Source organism: Magnolia sinica, chromosome 18 (assembly GCF_029962835.1).
Source record: "Magnolia sinica isolate HGM2019 chromosome 18, MsV1, whole genome shotgun sequence".
Taxonomy (NCBI): Eukaryota; Viridiplantae; Streptophyta; class Magnoliopsida; order Magnoliales; family Magnoliaceae; genus Magnolia; species Magnolia sinica.
In genome coordinates this window covers 61,435,267-61,447,358 of record NC_080590.1, presented here as the reverse complement: position 1 = coordinate 61,447,358, position 12,092 = coordinate 61,435,267, and positions in this window count along the sequence as shown.

Genomic DNA, 12,092 nt, shown 5'->3' with positions numbered 1-12,092 from the left:
CTAGAACGAGCGACAACGATGGGCCTAGACTCACCAGTTCAATTGAACCATGCTCCGTATATTATAAGCATATCATACCAGACTACTGGAATCACTCAAGGAATGAGTGTTCCTTCTTTGCTAAGAATCTGCCCATTCCTGAAGACCTCTCCTTCCTAGATGAGAAAATTACTATTTACCAGATGTGGTTGAAGATAAGTCTCAGTGTGAAAAGAGAAGCCGAGAATGGAGTTTCCTCTAACAGCATCTGTGTCAACCAACTTCTTCATCTCAAAGGGAGCTAATTGGAAGCCTAAACACGAACAAAATGAAGTTGAGAAGCAGGCTCTTCTTAAAGAATTTGAATAGATGAAGAACAAAATGGCCCAAGTCATTGGTCTGCTTTGTTTCTTTTATTTCCTTTCTACTTTTATAATGCTGTCGATGAATAGCAACATTTTTGAATAAATTGCTCGTTATCAAAATTCTAAATGCATCAAGGTTGATTTTCATAGTATATTAAGATATTAGATTTTCTTATGGGATCTTAGATTCTTTCTCCGCAATCGACCATCGCCCAAGCTATTCGGGACGACTGATTATCCCGTTCTATTGATTATTGTGACATGAGACCTACCAAATGGTCATCCTTAGCTAAATTAATCTACAACAATTCAGCTACTTAACACTTAGCCAAATTTTCCTTTGTTTTGTATACAGTCCCGTGCTGACTAAGCAGCAACAAATGCGCATGGGTTCCCGAGGGGTGTCATTCATTTTGTTATGTATTCCAACCTTATAAGAATCGAAGCGTCTGCTCAGCCGCCTACCTCGGGTATTCCAACCATCAACCTTTATCCAATGCATTCATTTATTACCTCTTACAATGCTTATAAAAGCACCCCTTGCTCGGATTCGAAACACATTGCAACTAAGACTTCGATAGCGAGCCTTATAGTCATGACTTCCTCCATTTTCTTCTTGCAATCCTCGACAATTTTAAAGGAGATCTTTGAAGAGGGGATTTTGAAGAGGGGATTGACTATTTCTCCCATGCTTCTTTCTTTCGCGACCTTCATCCCTTCCTCTTAAATGCTACCAAGGTGACAAAAACTAACGAGTATCTACAATAAATTCTAGAGACTCTTTCCAAATTACAATGTCTTGGGGATATCTATTCCGAGGTCGATCTAGAACTTCATCAATGCGCCGCTCTCCAGGAGAATAGTTCAACCATCCATGCCGAGTATGTGAATCTCTTGGCCTGATATGATGCAGTATGGGGAGACCGACGACACTGAACTTGCCAACATTGCTTCAAGAAAATGATGATGTGATCATTGGAAGCTTAGCGTAGCAACCTCCTCGCTGACCTCTCAAAGACTGCCTGCCTCTTCTTAAAGAGGGATCGGTTGGACTCTTAAGACCTCGACTTCATTGAGTCCTAGATAGGACTTTATCAAACTTATGAAGATTTTAGCAAGTCTGATAAACTGATGGCCGATTAAGAATTCACAACAATCGACCGACACCTCGATGTAGTCATCGACCTTCTTCACCAGACCACAGGCCAACGACCGTCGTGGAGGAGTATGCACACACAGGCTAGGGATGCAAAGGAATTAGCCGTTAAGAAATTTGAAGAACTCAAGGCAACTTATATGTAATTCGGTCGATTGGCTGAGGGTCTCCCCTCTTTTTGCATATACGCGTATATATATATATATATTTTAAAATCAAACGACCTACTGTTTTAAGGCCTCCTTTCTTACAATATAAACTATTTACCTTTATTCTCTTGCTGATAATTATAAATCCTTCAAACTTGTTTGCCCTATTCCTGAACCACCTCCTACAACGAGGGGTAACAAGGCTTTAGGAATCGGCCGTTAATTGGAGTCTTTGCAATTTTTCCATCCATATCTTTCAGAATATATGCTCCACCCTTGTGGACTTAGGTGACGACGTATGGTTCATCCCATGTGGGGGACCACTTTTTAGTTAAAGCACGATCTGTATGACTGATCGGCAGTACAAATTTCCAAACCATATCCCCTTCTCCAAAGGATTTTCATTTTACCCTTTTGTTATATACATGAGCAACGACCACTTTATGGGCAACGATTGAATCAAGGGCTTTCATTCAAACCTCATCCAATCTTTTGAACTCGACCAGCATGGTCTTTATAAACTTAGGAGGGATCAACTTGGTCTGATAAGCGGTCCTTAGGGAGGGCACAGTGACCTCTAAGGGCACCACTGCGTCATGTCCATAAGTTAACTGGAATGGACTCATCCTGGTACTTGTCCATGGTGAGTTTCTATAAGCCCACAATGCTTTTGATAATTTCGTATGTCATTCTCGAGAGTTTTACTCGATAATCTTTTGTAAGATATTTTTTATTACCTTGTAACCGGCTTCAGCCTGGCCATTAGCATGTGCATAATATGGAATTGAATGTAATATTTTTACACCATGTTTTTCCACCATTGCTCGCACCTCTTTTGCCAAAAAATGTTGTACCTCGATCCATTGTTATGGATTCTGAAATTCCTAATCGATGGATGATACCACTTTTAATGAATTCTATGATTTTCCGATGATTAACCCCTTTTATAGGCTTTGCTTCTACCTATTTAGTGAAATAATTAGTCGTCACAATGATGAATGAATCCATTTGCGATGAAGGTGGATGAATCTGGCCTATCAAATCGATCGCCTAACCCTAGAAAGGCCAAGGCTTTATGATTAAATATATCTTTGTGGTGGGTACATGATGAATTAGCCTATTCTTTTGGCAAGCCTCACAACCTCTGGCATACCATTTGTAATCGGTCATCATTGTTAGCAAAAAATATCGTAACACTTAAGCGTAAGCCTCATTTTCCTCCCTGCCTGGTGAGCCCCACATATCCCTTCATGGACTTCACCCATTACCAACAAAGCCTATTTTTTAAGATAGGCATCAGAGTAAGACTCCATTAACCACTTTTCGATAGAGTTCACTGTCAATCATGACGTAATTTATGACTGACCTCCTCACATTCATGTCGACCTTAGTGCGCAGGCTTTAAAGATAACCCATGAGAGGAGTCCTCCAATCTTCTTCCCTTAACTCTACTTAGTCTATTTACATAGCACTTGCTCTTTTGAAAATAGATGGTAGGGATCTTTTCTTCATAACAATCATCCTCTCGGCCGATCCTCCCAGCATATCTAGCCTTGCAACTAACTGCGCCATTTCATTGGCATCCATGTTGTGATCCCTTGTGATGTGCATTAGCTTCACTTCTTAAAAACAATCCAGCATCTGAGTTGCTAAGGCATAATATGGCAATAAGGCTATACTCGTACACTTGAAGAGCCTTGCTATCTGATTGATCACCAACTATGAATCTCCTATCACTATCACAGTTTTTGCACCCAACTCCATCAATAATTCGAATTTGATTATTATAACTTCATACTCAGCCTGATTATTGGTGTAGTCAAATTCCAACTGGAACTCAAACTCCTGTCTGTTTTTATTTGGTGGGATTAAAATTATGCCAGCTCCTGATGCCTTATGTGTCTTTGATCCATAAAAAATCATCTTCCATTGTGTCAATTGTATGTAATACAGATCTCTAATTTATAGAGAAATCTATTCCTCTAAATCTGATGGGTGGTCGACCAAAAAATTTGCTTTGGACTGGCCTTTTTCCACCTTTTGGGGATTATAACAAATATCAAATTCAAATAAAGCCAGTACCCATTTGCCAAGTCATCCATTCAGAACCCGCCGATTTAACATATATTTCACTAGGTCATTACTGCTATTACATTTATTCTTTCAGCCAACAAATAATGTCTTTAGTGGCTGCGAGGTATAATGATAAGCATAACTTTTTTATAGCTGAGTAACATTTCTCCGTGTCAAGCAATGTTCGACTTAAATAATAAACTGTAAGCTCTTTCCTGGTCTCGTTGTCCTGGGCTAAAAAAGCTCCGACGTAAAGCTCAAGTGGTTAACCATCGACTGGTGCCATTAATACTGGCGGCTTCATTAGGTACTCGATTTTATTAAAAGCTAGTTGATGATCTGCCTACCATTTGAACTCGAACCCTTGCTTCAATTTTATCAATGGTGAAAAGATGTTGCTTTTCCTTGCACAATTAGATATGAATCTCTGCATGAAATTAACTTGGCATAGGAATCGCTACAGCTCAACTTCATTCTTCGACAGTTGAGTGTTAATGATTGCTTGAGCCTTGTTCTAGTGGACTTCTATTCCTCACTGATGCACTATGAATCCTAGGAAATTTTTGGGCAAAACCCCAAAAGCTCACTTCAAGGGATTCATTTTTAACTTATGGAGCCTCATTCGCTCATATGGCAAAAATATGTTGGTTTTACCTGCACAATTAGATATGAATCTCTACATGAAATTAACTTGGCCTAGGAATCGCTACAGCTCGGCTTCATTCTTCCGTAGGTGAGTGTTAATGATTGCTCAAGCCTCATTCTGGTTGACATTTATTCCTCACTGATGCATTAGGAATCTCAGAAAATTTCCAGGTGAAATTCCAAAAGCACACTTCAGGGGGTTCATTTTTAACTTATGGAGCCTCATTCACTCAAATGATTTGCACAATTGAACGACATGGTTTTCTACATCGGCCGACTTGACCACTACATTGTCCACATAGACCTCCATAAATTGGTCGATCATGTCTTGGAATATGGTGTTCATTGCTCTCTGATATGTAGCTCCCTCATTTTTAAGTTCAAAAGGCATCACCACCTAATACTAAGTTAATAACGGACCTGAACATCTAAATGTCATTTTTGGCACATCGTTCATTGTAATATAAATCTAGTTATACCCAGAATGGCCATTCATGAAAATTACAACCCTATGTCCGACACCCTTATCAATCTACTAATCAACAACCAGCATTGGGTATTCATTTTTTGGCGTGGCTAGATTCAAATTTTGAAAATCAATGCAATCTAGTAATTTATTATTATTTTTTATAACTGGGATAACATTCAAATTCCGTTCAGTGTATTTAATAGGCCTAATGAAACCAGCCTTCAAAATCGATTCAATCTTTTATTTTATTTTATGGGTTACTTCCGCTGTCTTTCGCTTGGGTGGTTACTTATGCGGCCGATTCCCATCTTTTATAGGTAACCTATGCTCAACTAAGCCTCGATCGAGTCCTAACGTCTCATGGTAATCTCATGCAAAGCAATTGATGAACTCTTCAAGTAAGTTAATCACCCGTACTTTCTTTTAAGGTCTTAGCAAATCGTTGATGAATGTGGGCTTTGGGTCTTGAACAGTTCCTAAACTGACCTCTACTAAAGGATCTTGAATTTGTAGTTGAGAATCCTCCAACTTATCAAGAGCTTCCATAAGCTCAATGTCCTCTCCTCCAGTCGAGGTATCCATATCAGCCAAGTTCCCTAGACAACCATCGTCCGTATCTTCCAAGCTTTCTTCAAGCCTTCTTATTTTGACTGTGAAATCATCCTGATGTTGCTTCTCTTTTAATGTATTGATCATAGAATTTCTTCGATAGTACAACGTGGAACCAGTCGATGAGGAACAATGTCCCTCGACAAGGTATCGCCTGATCGAATTACTTTCATAATGGCTTGCACAACACTATCTTGATTTTATTTTACTGATATTCCAATTGGTTGGCCAAATTTGTTCCTTCCAGTAAATCAAATTGATTCTACTTCTTCCCCATAACAATAGGCTTCATTCACATTTGAAGTGGACAAGAAGGGTTTATTATCGGCCAGGACTAGTTTAACTTTATCTCGATTCTAAAATATCGTGAACTGATATAGGGATGACGGGATAGACATGAATGAATGAATGAATACAGTCTCTACCCAACGTGGCATTGCAGTTGGACGAAGTATCAACCAAAAATGGAGGCAATATTGTTTTCATCCTAATAGTCAAGTCAACTGGCAGGACCCCATGAGTGTTCGTAATGTGACCAGCAAAATTACTTATGACAACCTTCGAAGGGATCAAATTGGCCGTTGTCTTTCCTAGTTTTAACATCATTCTCAATGGTAATAGGTTGACGGTGGCTCCATTATTGACTAAGATTCTAGTGACTGGGCATCCTTCGATATATGCAGGTATGTACAATGGCTTGAGATGTTGCATTATGCCATGAGTGTGTCTTTCTATGACCACTCTTTCAGATGTGGCCAACGACTCCAATGTAATTGTGTTTATATGTGAGGTCTCGTATATTTCTGGCTTATTTCCGATCGTCTCTAAAAATGAAAAGGAGGCATGTTTTATCACCATTGGGGGACTGAATTCTTCCATATCACCTACCATTCTACTTGGCTAGGATGGTATAGCTTGAACTCTGAAACACGACTGGTGGCAATGTCCTGAACACAATCCCTTCCTTTAGACATTACCCCCTTAGTGTTTTCACATCCATTTGTGTATCAAAGTCTTCATCCTGCTTAACACTTTTATCAGCCGTAAGGTAGGATGAGGGGCTTGCTGGTGAGACGGCTTGTATTGCTTCAGCAGTCATCGCTAATTCATTTACCAACCACTCATCCCCTGGGAAGCATTCGTCATTAAGACAATTTGATAGATTACTGCAAACATCTTCCTCCTTTGGACTGGCCGACCGATCGGACCGGCTGAAAACATTGGAGTCCTGGTCATGTAAAACAGGAGATAGGCCTGCCCCAACCATGCTTATAGCCACTGGTTCTTTAGATACATGAATTCTCTAGAATAGTCATGGCCGGACTACATTTGACTGAGGTAGGTCTGTGACTTCTTTCGATTCTCTTCTTATAACTGTTTGACACCTCTGCCTTCGGTGTTTATGAGTTCGATTCAATGCCTCTGGTGCTGTCAAAAATTTGGATGCATAACTCACTTCTATAGTCCTCTAGTTGTTGGAGGGTTGACCATCCTCCGGCTGGGTACCCCCACTTGTTGGTATCAATTAAGGGTTGTTCGTTGTGGCTGATAATGACCATTCCTCCTGACTTGATTAGGAGTAGCGCAATGGCCGTGTAACCTTGATTTGGGAGGATCTCCCCATCGGAGAATAGTCCTTTTGGAACATCGGTCACACAATTGTGAACGCTGCTTGTCTTATCGAATGGTATTCGGCCGAGTAACGCTCAATTGAGGAGATCAATGTCGCCCTCACATTGGTTGTTGTGGCATGTGTTCTTGGTTGGTCAGACCAAGATCGACATTCGATTGTGGTCGATTAGGCTTTCTTAAATTCGTTGTGACCGTATTAATGTTAAGATTGGGTGGGAATGGATTTGTGTCGATCAACATAGCTTTCTCGCCTTTTTCCAGGAACTTCTGCAACCCATGGCCGATGTTATCTACGACGACGTTCCTGAATACAACACATTTATTAGTCGAATGAGACTGAGTTCCATGCCACTTGCAATATTTGATATTTTGTAATTTGTCGGCCGAATGTATCTTATGATTAATGGGAACCTTGATGAACTTCCCATCTAACAGAATTTCAAATATCTCATCGGCTTTTGTGATGTCAAAAGTGTAAACTTTGAGTTTTTTGTGCGATCGATGCCACTTTGACCAATGTTGAACATATAAGTGGTTTCTTAGCTACCACTTCGGCAATCGTGACCTCATAATTTGGGTCATGATAATAAGTTTCTATTGACGAGTTTTTCTATCAGACATCTTCCTACAACAGTTCCTTGTACCTGGAGACCTTCATAGTCAGATCATACAACTCCATAAATTTTGTCCCAATGAACTTCTTACGAAGTTTATATTCAAGCCCATCTTGTGCTAGCTACACAAATTTGGCTTCGATTATGACAATCATATATCCATTTTTTTCCTTTTAAATCGAGTAATATAACTCTCACAAGTTTCTCCCGGTAACTGCTGAAAATAGACGAGATCGGCCATAGTTATTTCTCTGTTCTTAGAGAGAAACTAATTATGGAATTTCTCTTCCATTTCTTGTTAAGTGTGCATTGAATCTGGCAGTAGATTTGAATGCCATGTAAAAGTCATCGCTGTCAGCGAAAGACCAAATAATTATAAATTATGATAGTCATCATTCACTAGCTCTCCACATTGCATAGCGAATCAGCCAACGTGTTCGATAGTCGACTAACCGAGATCGCCTGAAAACAAGGTAAAGTCCGGTCGATAGTTTTACAGAAATGGATATTGCCAATCAATCCATTCAGGATATGGCTTGTGATATATTGGGATAGCATTGTAGTCGACTACCTGGCTTGCAACTTCGTAGAGACTTTGTCCACTCATTGAGGTTCAAGGACCAGTGGTAGTTCGTGACCGAATCGGTTCAGTCCCTCTTGGAATAAAAGATTCTAGGGGAATTGATGAGGGTTATATCTTCCTAGAAATCATTAATTCTGATTTTCAGGTATGAAATTTCTAGCCTCTCATTCTGGTCGTTTAAGTTCGATCGGAGGTGGAGTATTTCGCATCTCCTGAACCGGGACTGGTGGTGGATTCCTCTGTGGAGGCAGCATGGCTGACATATGAGCTGCATTACTGATAGAACTTCCCTCAACATTATATTGCATCGCCGACAGTGTTCGGTCGGCCATCATAGCCATTACTCGATGCATGGCCTCGATCTGGTTATCCATATATATGTTAGTATTCTTAGTTTAAATACAGAATCGCTCAATTTAGGCTATTCCATATTCTTGTGCATGCTAAATACTCATTTGTACATCTTGAAGCATGACCACTATCTCGTATGGGAGAATAGTCTGAGAGGTCGATGCTCCTTCTTGATCCCCAGTACTGAGCATTGGACTGTTGTTTAGATTCAAAGCTTCAAGGGTTGCTTGAACCAGCACATCCTTGACTAGAGGTCGTGTGCTTAGTGTGGAAGGATTGATCCTAACAATTCGAGTACTTCTTCTATTTATAATTTTGATCAGTAAATACACGTCGATAAATTAGATACAGTGTCTCATCGGGCGTGCTAAAAACTGTTGCTGGGGCGTGCTAGAATTGAATTTGTGGCTCAATTCAAACCGACCAACTATGACCCCAGGCTCCAAGATAGGCAAACATGTAGTGTATGACCGAGATCTGATGAGATTGGTCGCCTATTCAGTCACTCGCTCGATGTGTAAATAGGATGAGGCGATATTCAAAGGGTGGGATTCGTCCTCTATTGATCGGCTACACCTTTGCATTTCATATAAAAAGACTTTTCTATACAGATATAGAGAAACAAGAAAGAGATTCTTACAGTCGATCATGAAGAACAGCTGCAAAACACCTCTCCTAAAGTAGAACTGAATCCAGTGTGCGAGCGTAGACTCAAATTACAGCTAAGATTATCAACTACTTGATTAATGCTACATATTACACTACGAAATGCAAATGGCAAGCTGAAAGTAAATGATTATACTAAGAAATGTAATTTACTTGGCAAGAAGTAACATATTACACTACGGAATGTAAAAACAGATTTGATAATTGAAAGATAATATTTGGGCCTAATTGGGTTGGTATGAGATGAAATCTTCCTGCTGCATTCCTTTGCTATTTATAACCTTAATCTAGCCATTTAGATGCTTCCCCCGTCTTAACAGTTGCTGTAACCGTTCAGCACCACAACCTTTTGCTCCTCTTTCTACTGTCTATCTGCCCTATAACTGCTCCTTCGTAATCGACCATCTTCACAACCACATAGCATTGCTTGATGCATCCCAGCTATGTTATCAAGAAATCTTCTCCATACATCTCAGCATATCTTCAAAAACACCATGCAAATTTGTACATATCAGGCATAACCAACTCCGATTGGTTCTCATGAGCAATGGCGATTACGGGATGAGCAGTTCCCATAGCTCGAGATACGGATGAAGATGATATCTCTCAACTCTCTTTAATTCAGAAAATAAATTAATTAATTAATGCACCCTCTCAACTCTCTTTAATTCAGGAAAAATAAAATAAACCACTGTAGTCACTGCAAGGTGCGTTGAGTTAACTGAGTTGAGGGCGAGTCAGGCAAGATGAAGGTCAAGTCTCGAGCTAGCAAAACAACTCAACATGGAACGTATAGCTTTGTCAACTTTGGCGAAGTTTCAAGACGAGCTGAGTCCTTACTCATGGCTGAGTGGTCGACTCACATGAGTTTCAACACGAGCTCATGGGTTCGAGTACCCATTGTGGTGAAATTCCACAATTTGATGTGAGTGCGTGGTTGTTAGTGCATGTGTAAAAAAAAAAAAAAAGTTTCAAAACCAGCTGCCATGGTTTTTCTTTTCGAACATGGGGCCTTGTCACTTGAGTTCATTTTCTTTAAATAACAGTAATTATGTACTAGAGAGCTAGGTGAGGACTAAAAATAATTATACAAACTACTATCTCTAATATATAATACTCTTACCTAAAATAAGATGAAATCATTTTCTTAAAGGCAACCAAACCGGGTGCCTTTAAAAGTATGCTATAACCATAGAATTTAATTTTTAATAGCCACACAAATAGACATGTGTGCGCCCACATGCACACAAACACAATTACCTGAGGATATTCACCGGCTTTGAATTCCCATTGACTCCCACCGTCGGTAGAGAATATGAGAAAGCTGATATGGTTTGTAATCCAGGGCATTTATGATCTGTGGACTCTCGCTGGGGATGAAGAATGGTGGAAAACCACTCAGACTGGAACATTCGGGGATCTTTTAAAGTTGAATGTGTACTGTGTTATTCCTTTTCAAAATGTATCTACCCATGGGCCACAAACGGTAAGCTTGAGATTGTCATACCGGGTTGGCTTTTTAAGGCATAGCCCACCAACTGTGAGATGCAATGGACCAGTGGTCCCGATTAGCCAACGATGCACCCACTGGTCAGAAACAAAAATCCCCATGTATACAGAGCAAGGAATAGAGCTGTCAACGGCTTCCCAGATTCACAGGTACGGATGGACCTCACCCGATGTAAACATCCGGTGTGGATCCAATTTCTTGGACCATTTAGTAATTGGGTCAGTTTTGACTTTGTGGGCCCAGTAGAAAAACTAGGTTTAATGGGGTCCAAGTCCAGGTCTCCCATCTTGGACCTGGTTAAAAATTGGGTCCGATTCTAGTTATTTTAATAGCAATATTATCGGTTTTATATATATATAGCAACGTATTACATATCCCCTCCCATCACACAGGTGTGTGGTCTAATCCAATATATCCAAGTGGACTGACCATGTGAATGTCTTTATTTGATACGGGCACAACCAGGACATGACTTGAAACCAAGGTTAAAAGGCCTGGTGGGAACCCAAAACCCAATTCGATCGAGCCATGGGTCCTCTAAAAAAAAAAGAATCAGGTCCTGAAAACCAAGACCCGGACCTTAAAGGACCTGACTTAGCAAGACCCTACTGCCTTGGGTTCGGGAACTCTAGGACACTATACGAACTTGACCTGATGGCATACCTTGCAAAGACGTGTCTCGAGACAATCTGGCACTAATGTCTAACACCTGATATCAGGTCGTAACCTTCCCAAAGGGAAATAGAGATAACAATTTTGCATGGGGCCCATATATGTTGCCTATGGGCATATCTAGCCTCTGATTGAGAGGCTTACAGTGGTCACTCTGCTCAACCAGACCTCAAAACACAATTTCATGCCATCATGATGGAAGTTCTGTTGCGCAGCACGCCAACAACGCAGTGAACCGAGATTCAATCTCCAGTCTCACCCATAAATGATAAACAAAAAGAAATATAATCTAGAGAGAGAATCAAAGCATATCAAATAAACCACAAGACAAAAGATACGTGGAAAAACCCTAACAAGGGTAAAAAAATAACGGTGCAAAACTTTCACTAGGAAGAAAACGAGATTACAAGCAATATACTAACCTTTTCCCTTTAGATGTATAAAGAAAATCCTTTGCCCACACTTTTTAATACCCTAGAAAAGCCCTAGGAACCCCTATTTATAGTTTAGGCAACTTCCTTTTCGCACCCTTGCAAAACCGCCTTAAAATTTTGTAGTCCGCATCAAATCTGCAAAACGAATTTGCGTAACCTCGATTGGTCGAGCATAGGCCTCAACC